General features: G+C 44.8%; 1 long non-coding RNA gene across 1 annotated transcript; it reads right to left on the bottom strand.

Moving 5' to 3' along the window:
- Positions 1-5,813: 5,813 nt before the first annotated feature.
- On the bottom strand, positions 5,814-7,594 carry LOC138649674 (uncharacterized). The gene is made up of 2 exons (XR_011315340.1): positions 6,668-7,594; positions 5,814-6,224 (listed from the first exon to the last, which is right to left on the bottom strand). It is a non-coding gene; the product is annotated as an uncharacterized lncRNA (long non-coding RNA).
- Positions 7,595-9,640: the final 2,046 nt, after the last annotated feature.

Genomic DNA, 9,640 nt, shown 5'->3' with positions numbered 1-9,640 from the left:
CTTCAGGTGCTTCACAGCAGCAGAAGCAACATGGAAGGAAAAAAATGAACATTTAACTTTTTAGTCACAAAAATGATTTTTCAGCAACAATTTTTTTATTTTCCCAATGGTAAAAGGAGAAACTGAACAACGAAAGTTCTTGTCCAATTTGTCCTGAGTACGCTGATAACGCATATGTGGGGGTAAACCACTGTTTGGGCGCACGGCAGGGCTTGGAAGGGAAGGAGCGCCATTTGACTTTTTGAATGAAAAATTGGCTGCACTCTTTAGCGGACACCATGTCACGTTTGGAGAGACCCTGTGTGCCTAAACATTGGAGCTCCCCCACAAGTGACCCCATTTTGGAAACTAGACGCCCCAAGGAACTTATCTAGATGCATAGTGAGCCCTTTAAACCCCCAGGTGCTTCACAAATTGATCCGTAAAAATGAAAAAGTACTTTTTTTCACAAAAAAATTATTTTAGCCTCAATTTTTTCATTTTCACATGGACAACAGGATAAAATGGATCCTAAAATTTGTTGGGCAATTTCTCCTGAGTACACCGATACCTCACATGTGGGGGTAAACCACTGTTTGGGCACATGGTAAGGCTCGGAAGGGAATGAGCGCCATTTGACTTTTTGAATGAAAAATTATCTCCATCGTTAGCGGACACCATGTCGCGTTTGGAGAGAACTTATCTAGATGCATAGTGAGCACTTTAAACCCCCAGGTGCTTCACAAATTGATCCGTAAAAATGAAAAAGTACTTTTTTTTCACAAAAAAATTCTTTTAGCCTCAATTTTTTCATTTTCACATGGGCAATAGGATAAAATGGATCCTAAAATTTGTTGAGCAATTTCTCCCGAGTACGCCGATACCTCATATGTGGGGGTAAACCACTGTTTGGGCACACGGCAGGGCTCGGAAGGGAAGGCGCGCCTTTTGACTTTTTGAATGGAAAATTAGCTCCAATTGTTAGCAGACACCATGTCGCGTTTGGAGAGCCCCTGTGTGCCTAAACATTGGAGCTCCCCCACAAGTGACCCCATTTTGGAAACTAGACCCCCCAAGGAACTTATCTAGATGCATACTGAGCACTTTAAACCCCCAGGTGCTTCACAGAAGTTTATAATGCAGAGCCATGAAAATCAAAAATAATTTTTCTTTTCTCAAAAATGATTTTTTAGCCTGGAATTTCCTATTTTGCCAATGGTAATAGGAGAAATTGGACCACAAATGTTGTTGTCCAGTTTGTCCTGAGTACGCAGATACCCCATATGTGGGGGTAAACCACTGTTTGGGCGCACGGCAGGGCTCAGAAGGGAAGGCACGCCATTTGGCTTTTTAAATGGAAAATTAGCTCCAATCATTAGCGGACACCATGTCGCGTTTGGAGAGCCCCTGTGTGCCTAAACATTGGAGATCCCCCACAAATGACCCCATTTTGGAAACTAGTCCCCCAAAGGAACTAATCTAGATGTGTGGTGAGGACTTTGAACCCTCAAGTGCTTCACAGAAGTTTATAACGCAGAGCCATGAAAATAAAAAAAATTGTTTTCTCAAAAATGATTTTTTAGCCCGCAATTTTTTATTTTCCCAAGGGTAACGGGACAAATTTGACCCCAAAAGTTGTTGTCCAGTTTCTCCTGAGTACGCTGATACCCCATATGTGGGGGTAAACCACTGTTTAGGCACATGCTGGGGCTCGGAAGTGAAGTAGTGACGTTTTGAAATGCAGACTTTGATGGGATGCTCTGCGGGCGTCACGTTGCGTTTGCAGAGCCCCTGATGTGGCTAAACAGTAGAAACCCCCCACAAGTGACCCCATTTTGGAAACTAGACCCCCAAAGGAACTTATCTAGATATGTGGTGAGCACTTTCAACCCCCAAGTGCTTTACAGAAGTTTATAACGCATAGCCGTGAAAATAATAAATACGTTTTCTTTCCTCAAAAATAATTTTTTAGCCCAGAATTTTTTATTTTCCCAGCCAAATCCGCACCGTGTGCACATAGCCTAATTCTAAAGGTATGTGCACACGCTGCGGAAAACGCTGCGGATCCGCAGCAGTTTCCCATGAGTTTACAGTTCAATGTAAACCTATGGGAAACAAAAATCGCTGTACACATGCTGCAGAAAAACTGCACGGAGACGCAGCGGTTTACATTCCGCAGCATGTCGCTTCTTTCTGCGGATTCCACAGCGGTTTTACAACTGCTCCAATAGAAAATCGCAGTTGTAAAACCGCAGTGAAAAGCGCAGAAAAACCGCGGTAAATCTGCGATAAATCCACAGCGGTTTAGCACTGCGGATTTATCCGCAGAGGACCAGAATACATGTGCACATTCCTACCCCTAACCCTACCCCTACCCCAACATTAGTGGAACAAAAAAAAAAAAATTCTTTATTTTTTTTTATTGTCCCTACCTATGGGGGTGACAAAGGGGGGGGGGGGGGGGTCATTTACTATTTTTTTTATTTTGATCACTGAGATATAACCTATCTCAGTGATCAAAACTCACTTTGGAACCAATCTGCCGGCTGACAGATTCGGCGGGCGCACTGCACATGCGCCCGCCATTTTGGAAGATGGCGGCGCCCAGCAAAGAAGACGGACGGACGGACACCGGGAGGCCAGGTAAGTATAAGGGGGGGGGGGGGGGGGGAGATCAGGGCACGGGCGTCGGAGCACGCGGGGGTGGATCGGAACACGGGGGGGTGGATTGGAGCACGGTGGGGTGGATCGGAACACGGGGTGGGGGATTGGAGCACGGGGTGGGGGATCGCTGTGCGGGGGGGGTGGATCGGAGCACGGGGTGGGGGATCGCTGTGCGGGGGGGTTTGATTGGAGCACGGGGGTGTGATTGGAGCACAGGGGGAGCGGACAGGAGGACGGAGGAGCGGAGCACAGGACGGAGGGGAGCGGATCACAGATCGGGGGGCTGGGGGGGGGCGATCGGTGGGGTGGGGTGGGTGCACATAAGTGTTTCCAGCCATGGCCGATGATATTGCAGCATCGGCCATGGCTGGAGTTGTAATATTTCACCAGTTTTTTAGGTGAAATATTACAAATCGCTCTGATTGGCAGTTTCACTTTCAACAGCCAATCAGAGCGATCGTAGCCACGGGGGGGTGAAGCCACCCCCCCTGTGCTAAACTACCACTCCCCCTGTTCCTGCAGATCGGGTGAAATGGGAGTTAACCCTTTCACCCGATCTGCAGGGACGCGATCTTTCTGTGACACAGCATATGCGTCACAGGTCGGATTGGCACCGACTTTCATGACGCATACGCTGTGTCACAGGTCGGGAAGGGGTTAAATGAGGTGTGTCCAAACTATTGGTCTGTACTGTATATGTTTAGAATATAAATATAAGATTATATAAGGCACAAAGTGACACCAGAGAATCCTCACAGCGCACAACGCATTCACTGTGAGGATTCACAAATCTGCAGTCAATGAGTGACTGCAGACTTGTTTTAGATCGAACAACCCCTTTAACCTCTTTCGGACCTCGGACGGGATAGTACGTCTGAGGTCAGAAACCCCGCTTTGATGCGGGCTCACCGCCGGAGTCCGCATCAAAGCCGGGACATGTCAGCTGTTTTGACCAGCCAACATGTGCCCACAATAGCGGCGGGTTGAATCGCAATTCACCCATCGCTATTAACTATTTAAATGCCGCTGCCAAACGCTGACAGCGGCATTTAACTACCACTTCCGGCCTTCGGGCCGGAAATGAGCGAATCGCTGACCCCCAGTCATGCGTCGGCATTACAACCAGAGGTCTATTGAAGACCTCTATGGTTGTTGATACCGGATTGCTGTGAGTGCCACCCTGTGGTCGGCGCTCATAGCAATGCAGTAATTCAGCTACATAGGAGCGATCTATGCATCGCTCCTTTGTAGCAGAGCCGATCGAGTTGTGCCAGCTTCTAGCCTCCCATGGAGGCTATTGAAGCATGGCAGAAGTAAAAAAAAAAATGTTTTAAAAAATATGAAAAAAAAAATAAAAAAAATACATAAAAGTTTAAATCACCCCCCTTTCGCACTCTCCTGACCCAGCTGCTCTCTCCTCACCCTGCTAGGGCCTTTTACAGTGATGACTTATGAAGGGAAAAGAGACCTCTGGTTTCTACATAGAGCTTAGAAGGATTCAGCTAGTCAGTTTTTAATCACGTGATATCAGACCTAATGGAAAAGAGAAGAATTAGATGGGTAGAAGGGCAAAATGAGCAATTGTAAGTACACAGTGTATATAATATGATGATTGCCATATATTAAAAGGATAACAATTTTGCTAGGAGTTTCAATTTTTCCATCATTTGCATATTGGTAAAATGTCTATCGATCCTGTGATTTCCATAGTTTGGTGACTTTCTTTCTGGTGTTGCAATTTCAATGTTGAATGTATATTTATAAAAATCAAGACACTTTGATGATTGTTAAGATAACAATTATATTTTAACAATGTTATCATTAACACAGCTTCACTCAATGTTCCAACCCAAGTACAAATTTATTATTAGGACTTTATCAGATTAGAAATCCATTACAAATTAGGCCCAGGTCCTTGCAGTACTTCGAGTCATACCTTTAGTTTTGGAGAAAAGCTCCATACTCCCCCAAATATAGTTCAGGGTACTTTGTTTTTCTTATCCACCACACAGTCCTAGAGATATGGGAATTCTTACCTACAGTAGTTCTACCTTTTATGGTCATTACAAAGAGGACCTATCGGAAAGAATCCTCTGGGGGGTGTCTTTGGGCTGCTCTCCATTATTACTCTGTGAGCACTTGTAAAGATGAAAAATAGCAATAAACAAAAAGCTCCATATCTCTGGAACCTAATGGTGGATAAAATATCAAAGGTGAAATGCTCAGAGGAACAGTAGGAATAAAATAAGAGGAAAACTGTCCACTTTTGACCTGGTGACAGGCCCTCTCATTAAAGCAATATGCACTTTGTTATATGGCTGTATATGTGCTTCCCCTCAGTATAAAGCTCCGATATGACAGTGGTGAGACAGATGCCACATGCAAATCTGGCTGGAAATGCACCGACATGTGTCCGTGCAATTAGTGGTTTCTTCTAAGAGCACCGAAACCCACAGACTGATTTGCATATGGCTTTTACACTAGATTTCTCGCTGCTGGCTCCTTAGATCTTTACAAAATAGGCAACATTTTATTTAGGGATAAGCCCCTTTTACAGTCATATGTGGTCATCCATAAGTAAAAATGTGCCGAATGGTTTCTTTTAAAGGGAACTTGCCATGTCTTCAAATGCTACAAACCTGCAAATACAGGGATAATCTGCTGGCTGACAGAATTACAAAGTGCAGCTACTAGGAAAAGCAGGACTTTATTCTTGCCGAAAGCCGCTGGCTTTCAGTCATTGATGGGTGCATGGAGCGACGTCAGTCAGAGCTCACAACATTGTAAGCAGCGACTGTACATACCGATCGACATAATGGACAGCTTGCTCTGCACAGATGTTCTACAGAGTCTTAAATGGAGAGGCGCGCTTACACCCACTGCTCACAATGCTGTGAGCTCTGACTATAGCTGCTCCGTGCACGCCATTATAACTGAAAGCCAGCGGCTTCCAGGAGGATTAAAATGATTTTTCTCCCAGTAGCTGCACTTTCAGTAAAGCAGTCAGACAGCTGACCATGGCGGTTAATCTACAGATTAACCCTATGTCTGCAGGTCAATCGTGTTTGGGGACATGACAGGTTCCCTTTAATGCTTATAAAATGCATATGTTGACAATTTAGAGGACATTGCCAAATCTGAACAAATAAGGAGACAAAGTACACGCTTACTTCTGTGTAAATGACCTTTATTGTGTATAAAACAGAAATGGATGTTCAATTACAGTTTAGGTTTGTTTCTATTACAATTTACCAAATATTGGGCCAAATACAGATTAAAGGCTATAACAATGTTAAAAAAAAAATCAAGAATAATTTTTGGCATTCATTAAATGTTATGCAATAGACAAAACATACAAAAAGTGTTTGCTTCAATTCATGCTAAATTTGCTATGATACCAAGATCATTTTGCAACATATCCAAGTTAAACAAAATCAAAAATAGAAGATTATAAAAAGAAAAAGAAGTGGTATGATTTATAAATAGCTTCACATTTCAGAAAACTGACAAAAAACTTCCCTCCACGATTCATTTCTTGTCAGTTAATGGTTTATTCTCCGGTTTGTCACTTCCTAAACGCTCTGTAGTTTTTATTTAAAAAAAAAAAAAAATCACATATGATGCAAATACAATAAATCAAGACTATTTGCCAAGTCACTTCATTTTTATGTGTATTTTTATTGAAGAGGTATCCAGGAAATAATACTCAGTGCTGCGGTGATGTATATGCACACATACAGTTGTGGTCAAAACTTTACATACCCAGGCAGAATTTTTGCTTTCTTGTCCTTTTTCCAGAGAATATGAATGATAACACCAAAACTTTTTCTCCACTCATGGTTAGTGGTTGGGTGAAGCCATTTATTGTCAAACTATTGTTTTCTCTTTTTAAATCATAATTACAACCTAAAACATCCAAATGACCCTGATCAAAAGTTCACATACACTGGTGATTTTGGCCTGATAACATGCACAGAAGTTGACATAAATGGGTTTAAATGGCTACTAAAGGTATCATCCTCACCTGTTTGACTGTAATCAGTGGGTGTGCATAAAAGCTGAGTGAGTTTCTGAGATCCAGACAGACTCTTGCATCTTTCATCCAGCCATTGACGTTTCTGGATTGTGAGACATAGGGAAAGCAAAAGAATTGTCAACGGATCTAAGGGAAAAGGTAGTTGAACTGTATAAAACAGGAAAGGGATACAAAAAGATCAGGCTTGCAAGATACGTCAAAAGCAATAAAAAAGGATTTGGGGGATATGTCAAAAGTAAAAGAAAAGTCAATGATGCTATAGGATTTTTACAGGATGAAAATGATGAAATGGCAAGAAAGGATGTTGAGAAGGCCGAACTTTTAAATTCCTATTTTGCATCTGTTTTCTCTCAGAAAGGAAACGTAACATCAACTGATTTGCACTGTTCTATTAAAGGAATAGAAGAATCCAGGATATCTATAAACAGAAAGATAGTGAGGAAACACTTAGCTAACATAAATGAATTCAAGTGTCCAGGTCCAGATACCCCGGAGTACTGAAGGAGAAAGCAGAAGAAATTTTTGAACCACTCTCCATAATCTTTGAAAATTCTTGGAGAACAGAAGTCCCAGAAGACTGGATAAGAGCAAATGTTGTTCCTATCATCAAAAAGGGGAAGAAGGTGGATGCAGGGAACTATAGGCTGGTGAGTCTGACTTCTATACCAAGAAAGATCTTTGAACAAATTATTAACCCCTTAGCGACCGCCTATACGCCTTTTAACGGCGGCCGCTAAGGGTACTTAAACCACAGCGCCGTTAATTAACGGCGCTGTGGAAAAAGTCCATAGCGCCCCCCCAGAGGCCGATTTTCTCCGGGGTCTCGGCTGCCGAGGGTAGCCGAGACCCCAGAGAACATGATTCGGGGGGGTTTTAACCCACCCTGCATTTGCGATCGCCGGTAATTAACCGTTTACCGGCGATCGCAAAAAAAAAAAAAAAAAGCGATCTCTTTTTAATTTCTCTGTCCTCCGATGTGATCGCACATCGGAGGACAGAGAAAAGGGGTGCCAGGTGGCCCCCCAATACTCACCTAGCTCCCCCGATGCTCCTCGTGGCTCCCGGTGGGCGCCGCCATCTTCAAAATGGCGGGCGCATGCGCAGTGCGCCCGCCGGCACCGGGAATCTCTTTGGGGTCTCGGCTGCCGGGGGTAGCCGAGACCCCAAAGAGCATGATCGGGGTCGACCCCTGTTTTGCGATCGCCGGTAATTAACTGTTTACCGGCGACCGCAAAAAAAAAAAAAAAAAAGTAAAGTGTAATTCTCTGTCCTCTGATGTGATCACACACCAGAGGACAGAGAAATAGGGGGATTCGGGGACCCTAGCATACTCACCTAGGTCCCTGGATCCTCTTGCTGCTCCTCCTGGCCGCCGGCAGCAGAACATGGCGGACGCATGCCCAGTGCGCCCGCCATCTGTCTCCATCTGCCGGCCGGCAGGAGAACAGCAGTTGGGGCTAAAATTAGGGTTAGGGGTAGGGTTAGGGCTAGGGTTAGGGCTAGGGTTAGGGCTAGGGTTAGGGCTAAGGTTAGGGCTAGGGCTAGGGTTAGGGCTAGGGTTAGGGCTAGGGTTGGGGCTAAATTTAGGGTTAGGGTTGGGGCTAAATTTAGGGTTAGGGTTGGGGCTAAACTTAGGGTTAGGCTTCTTTCACACTTACGTCGGTACGGGGCCGTCGCAATGCGTCGGCCCGACATACCGACGCACGTTGTGAAAATTGTGCACAACGTGGGCAGCAGCTGTAGTTTTTCAACACATCCGCTGCCCAATCTATGTCCTGGGGAGGAGGGGGCGGAGTTACGGCCACGCATGCGCGGTCAGAAATGGCGGATGCGACGTACAAAAAAACGTTTCATTGAACGTTTTTTTGTGCCGACGCTCCGCCAAAACACAACTGATCCAGTGCACGACGGACGCGACATGTGGCCATCCGTCACGATCCGTCGGCAATACAAGTCTATGGGCAAAAAACGCATCCTGCGGGCACATTTGCAGGATCCGTTTCTTGTCCAAAACGACGGATTGCGACGGAATGCCAAACGACGCAAGTGTGAAAGTAGCCCTAGGGCTAGGGTTAGGGTTGGGGCTAAAGTTAGGGCTAGGGTTGGGGCTAAAGTTAGGGTTAGAGCTGGGATTAGGGTTAGGGTTTGGATTAGGGTTGGTATTAGGGTTAGGGTTGGCATTAGGGTTACGCTTGGGATTAGGGTTAGGTTTGGGATTAGGGTTAAGGTTAGGGTTGTGATTAGGGGTGTATTGGGATTAGGGTTAGGTTTGAGGTTAGGGTTGAGATTAGGATTAGGGGTGTGTTGGATTTAGGGTTTTGATTAGGGTTATGGTTAGGGTTGACATTAGGGTTGTTTTGGGGTAAGGGTTGTGATTATGGTTAGGGTTAGTGATTAGGATTATGGATGAGGTTGGGATTAGGGTTAGGGGTGTGTTGGGGTTAGGGTTGGAGCTAGAATTGGGGGGTTTCCACTGTTTAGGTACATCAGGGGCTCTCCAAACACGACAGCCAATTTTGCGCTCAAAAAGTCAAATGGTGCTCCCTCCCTTCTGAGCTCTGCCGTGCGCCCAAACAGTGGGTTACCCCCACATATGGGGCATCAGCGTACTCGGGATAAATTGGACAACAACTTCTGGGGTCCAATATCTCTTGTTACCCTTGTGAAAATAAAAACTTGGGGGCTACAAAATCTTTTTTGTGAAAAAAAAAAATATTTTTTATTTTCACGACTCTGCATTCTAAACTTCTGTGAAGCACTTGGGCATTCAAAGTTCTCACCACACATCTAGATAAGTTCCTTGGGGGGTCTAGTTTCCAAAATGGGGTCACTTGTGGGGGGTTACTACAGTTTAGGTACATCAGGGGCTCTGCAATCGCTACATAATGCCCACAGACCATTCTATCAAAGTCTGCATTCCAAAAAGGCGCTCCTTCCCTTCCGAGCTCTGCCGTGCGCCCA

This window comes from Ranitomeya imitator, chromosome 9 (assembly GCF_032444005.1).
Source record: "Ranitomeya imitator isolate aRanImi1 chromosome 9, aRanImi1.pri, whole genome shotgun sequence".
Lineage (NCBI taxonomy): Eukaryota > Metazoa > Chordata > Amphibia > Anura > Dendrobatidae > Ranitomeya > Ranitomeya imitator.
The sequence above is the reverse complement of the archived record's forward strand: the minus strand, read 5'-3'. Positions and strand labels throughout refer to the sequence as shown.